We start from the raw sequence: 15,351 nt of genomic DNA, 5'->3' as shown, positions 1-15,351 counted from the left end.
CCGCCGCGGGCGCACAGCCGGCCAGGCCGGTTCGGTGACAAGAAAGTATTGTTGGAAGTGAGGCGGAGCCAAGCGAGCCGGGAAGCTTTTTTTATTATTATTTTGTGAGGGGGATGGTGGAGAAGGGAGAAAGAGGGCGGGGCCTGGGAAGCGCGAGCGCGCGAACAACACGGAATGAAAAATGGATTGGTTCGAGCGCCGTTCCCCACCCCCACCCCTCCTACTCGCCCCTCCCCCGCCTCCCTCCGAGAAAGGCTATATAAGCTCCCGCCGCCGGCCGGAGTGCCTGTTACTGATTTGTGAGGGAGAGGGGAGTTTTAACCCGGGAGACGCCGCTGGTCCGCCATGTTGTCTTTATTGTAGTGAGGGGAGCGAGAGGGGCGGAGGGAAGGGGGCTTCCTGGGGAATCTTCACTTATGGAAACAGTTTTTGTGAGAATGCCAGAAATAATAATAAAAAAAAATCTCTTTTGGTGTGTGGCGCTGCTTTCCACGACCGCTTTTGTCAGGTCAGCGAGCACGACCGATGAAACATGAGTGAGAAGTGAAGCCTCGGCGTCTCGCTTCCGTCAGTTAAAACCCAAACCTCGGTAGCAAGACACAAAGCGCGGCCATAGTCGAGTAGAAAGCCGCGGCAGCTGAAACGCAGCTCGCCTCTGCCCCTCAGCGTCCGCTCCTCGCAGGCTCCGACGAAAGTCTCCCGAGCAGGGATTTTAACTACACCGAAAGCGGGATTTAAAAAAAAAAGGGGGGGGGGACACACCACGATATATTTCTGGGAGCAGGAGTTGTGGGGGGTGTTCGTCATGGAGCAGTAGGAGGGAGGGGACGCGACAAAATAATGCTCATTTAGAATTTGTCCCATCCTTTGCTTGTTCCTTGACAAATGAGAGCCATTTTATATGAGAATAACGAGGTCCTTGGATCCAGTTACAGATAGGTAGCCGTGTTGGTCTGCCATAGTCAAAACAAAATAAAAAAATTCCTTCCAGTAGCACCTTAAAGACCAACTAAGTTAGTTCTTGGTATGAGCTTTCGTGTGCATGCACACTTCTTCAGATACACAGGTCCTTGGAGTTCAGATTTGAAGGAGACAAATAGGTTGGCTATAGAGAGGAGGCTGAAGGATATATATGAAAGCAGCATGTATGGAAACCACTGTTTCAAATATACTGCACCCTCATCCTCAAAACTTGGAAGTATTTCAGTGGAACTGACATAATCAGGGGTAGTATGATGCTAAGAATGCATTTTAGTTTAGGGATGTGTAATTTTTACAGAGGTGGAAGAATACTGTAAAAACTTGTAAAAACATCCTTAGCTATTTTTGGAAGTGCTTACCAGGCAGGAATTTGGTTACAGCAGAACATGGTTTTTGCATCAAGAAAGTATATTGGCATCTACTGTCTTGCAGCTCAGTAAAGTTTGCTTGAAACAAACTATGTGCTGAGACATTTCAGCATTAATGTGCTCAGCATTGTGACTATCCTGGCAGTGCCTGGTATGAGCTATATTTATGCAATCATTCTGAGGACAAGCCATTGATAGTTTGCTAGTAGGGTGTTTGAGGAAAGCTGACACCATTCTGTGTTTTCGAATGCCAGGAGATGAGGATGGCTCTTGCATCAGTGTTAAGAGGTTGTTAAGGCTACAGTAGCTGTGTCTTCTTTCAGATTTTGTGGGGTTCTGTGTTAAAAGTCTATATAGACAACAAAATGCAGATTTTGAGAAGTCAGTTACTAGACATGAGTATGTATGGGGAGCTGGGTGGCGCTGTGATCTAAACCCCTGAGCCTCTTGGGCTTGTCAATCAAAACATTGGAAGTTCAAATCCATGTGATGGAGTAAGCTCCCATTTCTCTGTCCCAGCTTCTGCCAACCTAGCAGTTCGAAAGCACACCAGTGCAAGTAGATAAATAGGTACCGCTGAGGCAGGAAGGTAAATGGCATTTCTGTGCGCTCTGGTTTCCATCACGGTGTACCATTGCACCAGAAGTGATTTACTCATGCTGGCTGCATGACCCAGAAAGCTGTCTGTGGACAACACCAACTCCCTCGGCCTGAAAGCAAGATAGTGCCGCAACCCTATAGTCGCCTTTGACTTTACCGTCCAGGGGTCCTTTACCTTTACCTTTTACCTACAACATGTGTAAGGCATACAGTCCAAAGCTATCCTGAGACATATAACACCTCTGCAATTCTCTGATTAAAAGGGGGTTTCTGTGGGTACACTACAACCATCTACTGGATATTGGATGAAGCAACAAGGTTTCTTTTTAGAGCAATATTTGGTTGAGAACCAGTGAAAGACAGGAAGTGACCTAATTCTCCTAAACCAGGGGTGGGGAATATTTTTCAGCCGAAGATCTGCATTTTCTTTGGGGCAAATGTCCCTGGGACATACACCAGTGCATGAAGATGCCAAAGGCAAAAGTGATCTTCTGATGCAATGGAAGGTCTCTGTGGAACATAGCCATTCGGAATATGGCAACCATATTTATTTATTTTTAATAATATTTATTAAAAATTTTCAAATATAACAGAAAAGAAAAACATCCAAATTTAAGGCCTTATTTTCAATGTCATCTTTCCAGGACTTCCCCTCCCCTCCCCCTCTTGTATTCCAGTTCTTTCAAATAGATTCAGCAAATTCTTACCCCAAGTTTTAAAGTTATTATCATTAACCCAATTTAAAAAATATTTTCCCATCCCCTAAAATCGACCTGTTCCCTTCCACGAGTTCCCCTCTTTAGTATACAATACAGATTAACATAAAAAAAATAGAAAAAAGAATAAAATGTAATTTAACACCCTTTGGATTCCAAATTTCCCTCCCCCCCTTTCCCGGTTGCGTTCCCAATGTCCGTCAATGTCTACTGTCATCCTGGAGCTCCCACATCTAAGCCATAGTCCTTCACCAGTCCGCTTTGCCGTCTTTTTAATAGTCTTTGCCGTCTTTTGGTCATCTTTGATTTCGAATGTCCAATCTTGGAAGGGGTCTATCTTCCAACTTTGTCCAGTTCTTGTTATTCTTGTTGTTCTTGTTCTCTCTTCTCCTCTTTTTTTTTTTCCCCTGCTCTCCTGCACAAATGTTCTAATTCCAAAAAGCTTGTAATTCCTCTACAGAGGCTTTGTTATTCAGGAACAAAACATTACGTCAAGTCCCTTCCATTCTTCAATAGATAAATCTATTGTCTCCTTTAGTGTGTAGACCTCTGTAGACAAAATAGTGTTCCATTTCTGCAGTTTCCCAGGAGATAAAAAGTCCGATTCAAATTCCATGCCAGCAATACTTGTAATGACCCACAGCTCCTCTAGAGGGATTATAATAACTCAGTTTCCTTCCCGATCACACCCACCAGTCAGAGTAACTTCTTATTCCTTGTTTTAAACAGTTTATATCCAATTTATAACAAATGTAACCAGCAAAGTCCTCGTAACAAAGTTCTCTTTTTGTTCTTCAGTTTTGGCAGCTCCTTTGACAGCTGTCAAAACCTCTATTTCTCCTCTCCCAGCGCTCTCACGGATCGCTCCCGGGGTTTTTCGGGGGGGGGGTTGTATTTTAATTCACATTCCACTTTTCTCCTCCAGCCCAGCTTATAATTTTCCATCGCGAAATTAATAACTTTATCAAAAAAAAAAGGTTGCACTCGATCTTAGTTGTCAGGTCCTTTGCTTTAGCTCCTCTACAACAGGGGGGAGGCTGACTTCCTTTTTGCACCTCCCCCGCTCGCTCCGAATTTAAGAAAAAATTTGTTCCCCTTTTTAATCCAAGTTCCAATTACTCACGGGTTATTCTTTTAAGTCCAGATTTTCAATGGAAGAAGTCAGCGCTCTCCGCCAAATGGCATGCGGCTTCACTCGGCAGGGGAAGCGGAGGACTCACAGCAGCAGCACCCCCCCCCCCCCGTCGCCCGCTCCGTAGCCTTTAAAAAGGCTCCTTCGCGTGGTCGGGGGGGGGGCGCAAACGGTGCCCGCCGAGTCACCATGCCCATGGGTTTCAGCACCCATGGTTTTTGAGGGTCCCCGCGTCGCCGGCGCGGTAGAACCCAGCCCCTGCCGAGCAGGCTCCCTCTGGAGCTCGGAGGGAGTCCGCCATTCGGCGATGGCGCTAACCCGGAAGAAATATGGCAACCATATTGGGCCCCATCCCAAAGGGACTTGTAACACAGAGAGGCACAGCAGTCGTTCAATAAAAAGTCAGGCAAATAATCTGGTCCTAAAGTTTTCTTTTTCAAGCAAACGAAACTGTCCAATAGGGTTTGACTGTCACATAGGGCTCAGTGGAGATAAGGCTGTCATATCTATCATGGCAGCCACATATCACAGCCAAAAACATAGTAGGGTTTCTACGGAATCCAATAATCACCTTGGATAGCAGATCTTTACTACAGAATTTTGCCCCCAAATTATTGTTTGACTATGAAACCATTTGTACAGACTTGATTTCTCTTGAATGCCATTTTGCCAAGTCAGCATCTAAGGTGCTTTGAAGCATTATCACGAAAGGTGCATAGCTTTGCTGGATAGACAAGGATTTCAAAATCTACAGAAATGTGTTTGATGTTTCCAATTTGTTCTTTTTCTCTTGGACCTTCAGGCTTAGATTGTGGATGATCATCATTATTTTTTGCCCTTGAAAGTCTGCACTTCTTTCTTCAGGTTTTGTGCCGCATCCTTTTAAAAATCCATTTGCAGTGAAGGCATAGAGACTTACGTATGGGAAGAGATCTCTCATAGTAGTTTCTAGTGGTAATTTTGTAACATCTATCAAATAAAGAAACATTGTGTTATATGGAGAAATACTTCCTTTTATCTGCCCTGTGTCTTCCAACGTTCATATTTACCCACGGCCTCTTTTTCTTCCCTTGATCCAAGCATGGACATGAGCATGACAATGAGGGATTGGAGGGTGGGGGAATTAAAGGTAAGGACAAACAAACAAACAAAGAAATACCGGTGATATGCATGCTTTCTTGGGAGCAGCAGTGAGTTAATTGGAATTTTGTTTCAAGTCACTTCCTGTCAGATTTGGATAGTAACTAACTGAAGATGGAATATGAAGAAATGAATAGTCACCATGAATACCTTTGCAGTTTTCATGTGTCATCATAAAATCACAAGGTAAAGAGCTCTATAGGGTCACAATGGGAGGATCTTGATAAGTAGATGAGATGTTATTCAAGACATCCCGCTGAAATCAGATAGAAACAGTAACCTTGTTTGAGGATTCACACGTAAATAATCCCATGAAGGTCTAGGGCAGCGGTTCTTAACCTGTGGGTCCCCAGATGTTGTTGGACTACAACCCCCATCATCCCTGAGCTCTGGCCTTGCTAGCTAGGGGTGATGGGAGTTGTAGTTCAACATCATCTGGGGACCCACAGGTTGAGAAAGGCTGGTCTAGGGTCTCCAGCTTATTGGGTATACTTAGGATTACTCCCCTAATGCTGCTGCAAATTTGTTGGCAGAAAGCATGGTATACATACTATATAGCTTAATTAAAATTATGCAGGTCATTTGGCACAATAGAAGTCTGACCTTTAATATGGGGGGGGGCACGCACAACTTTTATTTTTTGAATATTTCATTTAAGTTCTACAGATCTACCCAGAAAGCAGCAGTAAATGTAGAAGGCAGAAAAGGTAAGTGACAGACAAGCAGTCATGGGATTATTAAACATCCATTGATACATTATCCAAATATGAAAATAATTTCCAGATTAATTTACTTGGACGAGCATAACAAATCACGTGGCCATCTTTTTATTCATCCTTGAACTGCAAGCTGAATTTATTTTACATGCAAGTTTCACAAAAGTTCCTTCAACATCTGCGGGGGTGTACAGGCAAATAACAGCTCTTCAATGTGACTGAGAGGCCCATAGTTTAGCCCTCCAGATGAACATATGTTCTACAGCAAAGATTCCACACTTTCTTTTAAAACAAAGACAGGGGGATGGGGAATGCCACAACAATGTCTGTATTCACTTAAAACTGCTGTTGTAAATGAACAATTAAGTAGCTATGGGAATATATTACTATGGTTACCATGAGCCACAATAGCAGTTACTATTTCTTCATTGTTGCTGATTAAAAATTACTGCCCCCCCCCCATTTTTTTAATGTGCCTGGTTTGAAGAAGAAAAAGTGGAGGAGGAATAAAACACTTCAAAAGCTATTCCATTGCAAAGAATAAGGATGAGAAATGCAGGTTTGTTTGGATGTTGAGAATTTGCAAAATTAGCCACGTGACTTACAATGTCTTAAAGTGCAGATGGGGAATTTGTAGACCTACAGATGTGTTAATCTTGTCAAGTGAATGTGTGGACCGAAGACCAAGTGGCTGCCCTGCAGATCTCTAAGGGTATCCTCTCCTGAAAGGCTGATGAGGTTGCAGTCTCCTTCACTGAGTATGCAACAGGGCCCTCTGGGGGCTGAAGATTGGCTGAGGTGTAAGCTGGTACAATGCCTTCTCTTAGCCAGTGGGACAGAGAGGCCTTGGAGAGCTTTTCCCCAGGCAAGAGGATCTGAGATACAAAGGGAGTGTTATGCTCCCTGTGGGTCCTGATTATGCCAATGTAGGTCCTGGCTGCCCTAAGTGCATCTAGTATGTACCATGCTCTAGGGGCATAGATGTGTAAGGTAGAAGGTGGGCAGAATCAGCTCCTGTGCTGATCCTATGGTGAGAAACATATATCTGCTTCTCTACATAGGGAGCTCCTGGCTCTGACACTCTCCTAGCTGAGGTTATAGCAACCAGGAAATGCAGTCTTTAAGCATTTCAATAGGACTGACTGGATATGTTCAAATGGAGGTTTGGTCAGGGCTCTTTGAACTAGATTCAGATCCCAGGTAGGCACTCTGTGAGCTGGAGGATGACTGGCTGTGACCACTGCTCTAAAAATATTTTGATATCGGGGTGTGACCAGGAGTGTGTCCTTTGCCTGTCCCATGATGTTGGATAGGGCCAACACATTCCTCTGGAGGATGTGGAGTCTCAAATCCATCCCACGTCCCTCCTGGAAAAATTCCAGCACCTCTGTTGCCCCTGTGTTCTCTGACTGCAATGGCAACTTGCAAGGCAGGAAAGCCAAGTCTGATCTTAGGTCCTGGTGGTAGACTGCTTCCTAGAGGCCAAGATTGTCTGAACCACTCCTGAGTAGCCCTGGCTACTCATGATGCTCAGTTCAGTCTCAGGCAGCTAGTTTTAAGAAATCTGGATTTTAGAGCAGAATGGGAATCTTCTGCAGGAGGTCTATTCAGGACAAGAGGTCCCAAAGATCCATGACTGATAGTGACCCCAGGTCCACAAACCAGGGGCGCCTGGGTCATCTTGGGGTTATTAAGATGATCTGTGAGCCCTGCTCCTTGACTGTCCTGAGCACCCTTGGTAAAAGTGGGGTGTGAGGAAAGGAGTAGAGCAACTTCCCCAACCAGTCTGAGGACAGGGAGTCCACCATCTCGACTACCCCCCCCCCGTATCTTTTCCTGAAGCAGAGAAGCTTTGTTACGCAAAGCAAAGAGATTTGCTGTTCAAATCCCAAAGTGACAGATTATCCTCTTGAAGGCTTGATGGTGTGTATGTGTGCAGGCATTGGGGTGAAATCAGTGAGTTGAACTCCCTCTCCTGCCCTTCCTGGAGCCTCTGGAGTTGCTTCCTGTGTGGCATGGACCAGGGGCAAAAGTTGAGGGAAAGGAAGCCTGCTTACTTTTTTGTTTATAGAGTCTCCTGTGAAATGCAGGAGCTTCTGAAGATCTTGGCAATAATGCTGGAATGGAAACAGTTCAGATACCCTGATGGCTATCACTAGGCAGCTGGTCTCTCAGCAAAGGCAATACCCCTACTTTTCCTTTCTACAACTCCTCTGTAGCCATTGGATATATTTCTGTGCTGTTGCCTCTGCTGCTGGTTGAATGTAAGATTGTGACTGCATTAAGACAGCACTAGCCCTGAAATAATGGCTGCCCAGCACAATGGGATCATTGGGTCATCCTGACCAAGTCCTACAGTATTTGCTTCACACACTTGGCCACATATCGGTAAACAGTTCCACTGACACAGCTGGCGCTGTGGTCTAAACCACTGAGCCTCTTGGGCTTGCTGATCAAAACGGAAGTTCAAATCGGTGTGATGGAGTGAGCTCCCATTGCTCTGTCCCAGCTTCTGCCAACCTAGCAGTTCGAAAGCACGCCAGTGCAAGTAGATAAATAGGCACTGCTGTGGCAGAAAGGTAAATGGTGTTTCCATGTGCTCTGGTTTCTGTCACAGTGTTCCATTGTGCCAGAAGCGGTTTAGTCATGCTGACCCCATGACCCAAAAAGCTGTCTGTGGACAAATGCTGGCTCCTTCAGCCTGAAAGTGAGATGAGCACTGCAACCCCATGGTCACCTTTGACTGGGCTTAGCCGTCCAGGGGTCCTTTACCTTTAATCCCACAATTATATTACATTTAAGCAGGAATCTGTAAAAGTGATAGTAAGCCCTGAGGAACCAAGTCTGGAAAATGGAAAGAACATTGAATTTTTTATAAGGAATACTATCGAGTTTAATGGCAGCCGTTGTATAGTGTCCCTAGATACTGAAGCAGGTGGCAAATGGCTATTAGAGCAGCACTTCTGTTTGAATGAATTCAGTCTTCTTGTTCAAAGTGTTGAATTGCTGTCACAAAACTCTTACGCAAACAAAGGGCAATTTTGCACATGCAGGATTCATACCCTTCCTTCATGATGGTTTATTGGCAAGCCCAAAAGCTCATTCCACCAGATTAAATATATTAAGGGAATAAAAGATCTGTCTTAATAGACTTTGCTGGCTTTCATATGCTGAGAGCTTTCCCATGCAACTAATGCTTGTGCACTAAATGTGCATTTGTTGCTCGTTTATTTCACAGGATCCACACATCTTCCTATAGGAGTGGTCTTCAGTGTGGGATATATTTATTTATCCCATCTTTTTTCCAAAGAGCTCAAAGTAGCATGCATACTTTCTCCCTGTCTCATTTAATCCTCACAACAACCCTGTGAGGTAGGCTAGGTTGAGAGTGGGTGACTGGCCCAGGATCACCCAATGAGCTTCACAGCCGAGTGGGGATTCAAACCCTAATCTCCCAGAAGCTCCCAGACACTACACTATCATACATTCCAAGCAGACCAATATATAATAGGGAGCGGGGATTGCACTGGCTGCATAGTATATCTATGGCACATAATGGGGCTGCACTGCTCACCTGACCTCCCTCAGGCTGAGTCACCGCTGCCAGCACATTTGCATCTCATACTGATAGGCATTTTCAACCAATGGCTGACACTGGCTATTCACAAACAGCCAGACTGAGTCCTTCCTCTGGCACCACTGATAACAAGAAGCAGCACAACTTCTCTGAAGACAGTAATGCTTCTGAATAAAGAGTAGCTGGAAACGACAGGAGAGGAGACGGCTCTTGTGCTCAAGTCCTGCTTGCACTGGTGTCTGCTTAGCTACATTGAGAGCAGGATACTGGTCAAGATGGGCCATTGGGTTCATCCAGCAGGCTCTTCTTATGCTTTCTTGCACTTACTTGCTCAGTTTCTTAAACTTTTTATTCTTCACTGGCTAAGTGCTTTCTTCTCAATGTTCACCCATCTTAATTTCTAAAAAATAAAACAGCAAAAGCAGGTTCCCTCCTCTGTCTTCCTCCCTACCTTGGCAGTTCATGAAGGGGTGAAGGGGAGTTTTCGGTTTTCTGCTTCTAGTTCTCAGTGGAAGCATGTTAACTCACCCTGACCCTGCAACACACACCTGTCTACATTAACAGAGAGGGTGAAGAGCAGGGCAGATAACTGCATCCATGGCAGGCCTATTCCTTCTATGCATTCATTTGTGGGGATCAGCTGTCCTGCCACTGACTCTATCCCAGAGCTTGCAGGATTCAGCCACTTAGGAGAAAAGACAATAATTAAAACACATTTTCCCAACTTGTGGTTGAGGGGAGGGGGGGAACCAACAGTGGCGTAGCGTGGGGGGTGCAGAGGGGGCCGGCCGCACCGGGCGCAACATCTGGGGGTTAGGGAAATCCACGGGTTAGGGGGCGCAAATCCATGGGTTAGGGGGCGCAAATTACTTGCCTTGCCCCGGGTGCTGATAACCCACGCTACGCCACTGGGAACCAAGGGAACTTAAATTTCAGTCCCTAGTCTCGAGAAAACGAAACAACACTGGAAGAAATGAAGATGGAGTTGTTGACTGAGAATTTCCTTTTCATCAGCATAATGAAGTGCAGAACTTGTCTCGGAAGATTTAAATAAAAAATTCTAACACAAAGCACACTTATCATTTTAATACCTCAGTTCTCTCCCTCTCCCTTTAGACACACAGCCCTTCAGCTCTTTTCTTAATGGGCTTCACTTGCAGAAGTGATCTTAAAGCAGAACTAGTTTGGGTACTTGAAAAGTGCCATTCAAAGAGCAGAGGAACAGAAATTAAAATGACTCTTTGTATTCAAACTTGCTAGGGAACCTCAGTCAAAACAGCTGATAACAATAAAAAACCCACCCTATCTAGAAATGCAAACCTAATTAAAATTTAGTTATTCAAAAACCGCTAAACATTGTGACATATGCATATTTCAAGTTAGAAAAATAAACAATAAGATGCAGATTAAAGTTATGCAAATAGGGACCTGCAAGGAAATCAAAGACATGGGTTGGGCTTGTAGTATTAAGGCAGAGAGAGGAATGTTCTGTTGCTCTCAGGTCCTAATCATAGGCAGCATGTTGAGCACTGAGACCTGGATGTTGGACTAGACTTTTGGCTTGAACCATCTCCCTTTTTTATGCCTCCACTTTCTCCCATCAACAGTGCTGGGGCAGCAGAGCTTAGGGGCAGACATTCCTGACATGTGATGTGCCAACGGCCTTCCCATAGGTACCCAGTCATACCTTGTGTTGGACATTTCCCTCTCTCATAGGGCATATAATATCTCACATAGTCTGTGTACTGACATAGGCTGCTGGGGAAGATAAGGCTATTGATGACTACCAGTCAGATGGCTACGCTAGTCAGAGGCAGTAATGTTTCTGTGAATACCAGTTGCTGGAAACCTCCAGAGGGGTGGGCACAGTGCTCTTGTGCTTGGGTCCTGCTTGAGGTTTTCCCACAGGCATCTGCTTGGCCACTGTGAGAGCAGGATGCTGGACTAGATAACTCATTGGTCTGAGCCAGCAGAGCTCTTATTATGAATGAAGACAAAGATGAACTTGCATCATTCCTGACCATTGACCAATGCTGACTGGTGTTGATGGGAGCTGGAGTTCAGCCTCGTTTGACAAGCCATAGATTCTACAGTTGATCCAGAAACTGAACTGATTGCCCCAGGATACCTTCCCAGGTATCATAGGATTGCACCTTTAAATGATCTGAACATGACTAGGGAGAAAGATCTTGTATCGGAAAGCTGTTGGTCCAGCTCTGACTTCACAAAAATTGGTGGCCAGTATTTTTATTGATATTCATGGAAATAGCCATGGGGGAAAAGCAAGAATATTAGGAGAGTTGCCTCAGCTTTTAATAAAATTGCCTCAGCTTTACATTTATAGATTAGTGTAAGTGAGGCAAAAAATGAATAATGGAGGAAAATATATTAGAAGAAATGAGGAGCTTAATTATTATAAATATTACATCCACTGGTGGGAATACTATTAGCAAGGAAAAACTGAGATCTGGAAAGATAATCAGTATACTCATTAGGAAAGATAGAGAGAAGTTTAAAAGTTTCAGGGCTAAGCCCATTAATTTGTCTGAAAGCTAATTTAGGCCTGTAAGAAAAAGTCTTAAAGCAATTTTTGAATTTTGTGTCAGCACTCACAATCTAATATAGGTTCGTCCCTCAGCCACCCCAATTTAAAAACCTACAAAACCTGAGAAGCAAAATTAATTAATTAGTTTGCTATTAAACTGATGATTCTGTTATATCAAACCAAACTTCCAAAGCCTCTTGTCTTCATCTTAATTCATCTGCTATGACCCTATGAATTGCAATCTAACACTGTTGTGATGGAGCAGTGATAACTTGCACTGCTAAACCCACACAGCCATGTTCTCCATAATCCTTTCCCTCCACCTCAGCAAATAGCAAAAGCAGCAGTGTTTAATCCATAACAAATAGTTGCCATCAGTAAAACCCCAATCCTAGCTGAACACTTTTCTAAATAATACACTTTGCAGCCTAGGAGGGATGTGCTCAAATGAATCTCTGCCATTACTTAAATAACCTCTCAGAGGAAATTCATTTAAGAGCCCTGGGGCCTTAGCAGCAAAGGCCCTGCTCCTTTGAGGTGGCATCCTCACATTGTGTAGTGATGGTACTCTGAGCAGGACTCTCCCTGGATTCTTTGGGGGGAAGCCAAGATAGTTTGAAGTGATAAGATACAGCTTTAAATGTATGGTGTAGAAATCCTCACCCAGAAACCAGACACCTGTCCCTAGATGTACAGCAAAAAGCAAAAATACAGCTTCCCTATAGAGAAATAACAGACAAGGTAGCATACACTGTCAAAAACAGACAGCAAAACACAATTATACTTTTAACCTAGCCTGGTACCGTAACACCTTATTCCTTTGTCCAGCAAGTTCCAGTTCCCAAAGATCTCTTCAGGTCACCTTTATTCTCCCTGGTGCACTGTCACGAACTGGCAGGACACCTAGGAAGGGGAAGACCCAGGGTTCATGTTTTCTTTTGGAACAAGGCCCAGCAGAGCCTGTGGTCTTTATGATATATAGTTTATTTTCACATAAACACAACCTGAGCTATAATGGAGAAGTTCACAGCATAAACACCCCACAAGCCACAGCCTTGGATTCCAGCCAAAATCAGCCCCCCCCCCTCTCTCTGCCTTTCCAACCCACAGTTTTTACCTTCAGTATACGAAAATCCACTCTGGTCTTTTATCTTTCTAACTAACATACAGTTGGGACACGGGTACACGGGTGGTGCTGTGGGTTAAACCACAGAGCCTAGGACTTGCCGATCAGAAGGTTGGCGATTCGAATCCCCATGACGGGGTGAGCTCCTGTTGCTTGGTCCCTGCTCCTGCCAACCTAGCAGTTCGAAAGCACGTCAAAGTGCAAGTAGATAAATAGGTACCGCTCTGGAGGGAAGGTAAACGGAATTTCTGTGCGCTGCTCTGATTCGCCAGAAGCGGCTTAGTCATGCTGGCCACATGACCCGGAAGCTGTATGCCAGCTCCCTCGGCCAATAAAGCGAGATGAGCGCCGCAACCCCAGAGTCGGTCACGACTGGACCTAATGGTCAGGGGTCCCTTTACCTTTACCTAACATACAGTTGAAGAAGGGAGGCCCACCCATTTGTCCTTTGGCACAGAGCCACTCCTTTGTTTCCCTTAATGGCCCATAACCCAGCCTGACATGGCTATTCCAGCAATTGAAACTGTGCTGGACCCAGGAATTAAAAGGGGGCTCAGGCATTCAGCTTGCCCCCCAGCCTCCCGAAACTCACAATAATATCATTATATAGTTTAGTCACTAGCTGGCACCTGCCTTAGTTTTATCTGAGTGGAGTCAGGCAATTTTTTGTGGCTGTGTTGTCTTGTTTGAGAGACAAGTTCTAAACTTCCTGATTGATGTACCCTTTAAGCTTCCCATGGCTCTCACTATAACTAGTAAGCCCATTGCATTTGAGTAAGGTGTCACAAGACTGTAATTTGCACAATGCTAGGTCATTAATACAGTCCTAATGGGCATCTTCACCCTATTGATTTTTCTCTAGTGTGAATGCTTTTAGGAGGATAAGTTCCCTATTGAATCAATAAAAGAATTTATATATTTTCAAGGGTGATTCCTGAAGCAAATACCCCTCTTGCTTCCCACCCCAAAGACCAGTGATGAAAACAGCATTGCTCTTAACATGTAATTTAAAAATGAAATTAAATCCAGGCTTAGTATGAATTTCAGAACAGCTTTTCCTATAACTTTGGCAAGATATACGAGAAGCAACCGTGTGTTGAACTTTATTGGCAGGATTAACATGGTATGTTTATTAGGTGTAGCAATCAACCACATTTCAGAGAAAGCTCAATAGTTGTTTCCCCCACCCTCCCCTCTTCCAGCCAGTCATTGATAGATCTTGTGGTAGGCAGAGAAGAAAATGCAGCAAAAAAAATGGTTTTAACCAGGTCAAAACATCAATAGTTTCATCCTTCTTGGTTTGAATCAATTTCTGCAGAAATAAGGTCAGGAAAGTCACATACTTTTGTACTTTATTCTGGCTGACAATCTGCTGGTTATAATGCACAAGAACATAAGAATTCAAATAAGGGTTCTTCACACACACACACACACACTAGAATGCCATCTGCCACTAGACATAAGCTTAGAAATGTCAATTCTGTGCTTTCCTTTTGCAGACTTGGAGACAATATAATTGGAGGCCTTCTCATTTTTTACTAACATAGTTAGCGATGGCAGCACCTACCTGGGCTAAAGGTATTAGTGTCAGTATAGACACATGCAGATATTCTACAGCCTCAAACTATCATTCGGGGATATTAGCTTGTGGAGGCAAGGTTCTGTTTTCCATTTTCTTTGTGACACAGCAAATTGTGGGCTTCCAGTTCTGCTCCGTCTTAATGGAGGCAATCCCCCCGACAGCGGGAGATTGTTCATGAAGGAAAAACAAGGATGATTGAGGATAAATCATCCTTGCAAATTCCCCCCGGGATGGGGAGGGGATGGGCTTCACTTCTAGTTCATCTCAGTACAGTCATACTTCAGGATGAGTATTTTTGGGTTGCACTCCGCGGTTACCTGGAAGTAACAGAGCACGTAACTTCCGGATTTCGCCGTTCGTGCATGTGCAGAATCTCAAAATGAGGTCATGCGCATGCGCGGAAGTGGCGAATTGCAACCTGTGCATGCGCAGACACAGGTTGCATTCACTTCAGGATGCAAACAGGGCTCTGGAACGGATCCCGTTTGCATCCAGAGGTACCACTGTACCTGGCTCTCACTCCGGCATGGAATGTGGGGGGCAGGGAGGCACTGAGTGCAAAAGCACTTCACCTGTCAAAAACTCTCCAGTGACACCATTAAGAAGCAGAGGTTCTCCTGTTAATTAGAGCTTAATTGGACTAAAGTATAGGTGCGTGCTAGAAGAGATGAGATCACAAACTGCAGAAGAAGCCAACTGCAAAGACTTTAAGGTTTGAACTTGAGATAAGACTTCATTCGGTGTAAAAGATGGGGGATTGGAGCCTACGGTTTCATTATTTAAACTTTTCTTCTCTACATTTATGATTTGGCAACCCTCCTCTGAATGTTAGTTTAAATTATATTTGTACAAGCAAGGATGGAAGAAA

The 15,351-nt window shown here is 44.3% G+C and overlaps 1 long non-coding RNA gene across 1 annotated transcript; it reads left to right on the top strand.

Annotated features, from left to right (window-relative positions):
- Positions 1 to 4,985: 4,985 nt before the first annotated feature.
- On the top strand, positions 4,986 to 14,219 carry LOC309342435. Its single transcript, XR_014156811.1, has 3 exons — positions 4,986 to 5,123; positions 5,604 to 5,644; positions 14,104 to 14,219. It is a non-coding gene; the product is annotated as an uncharacterized lncRNA (long non-coding RNA).
- Positions 14,220 to 15,351: the final 1,132 nt, after the last annotated feature.

The sequence above is a fragment of the Podarcis erhardii genome, assembly GCF_964252035.2.
Source record: "Podarcis erhardii genome assembly, chromosome: 5".
In the NCBI taxonomy this organism is placed as follows: Eukaryota; Metazoa; Chordata; class Lepidosauria; order Squamata; family Lacertidae; genus Podarcis; species Podarcis erhardii.
This window is presented reverse-complemented; position numbering and strand designations above follow the sequence as displayed.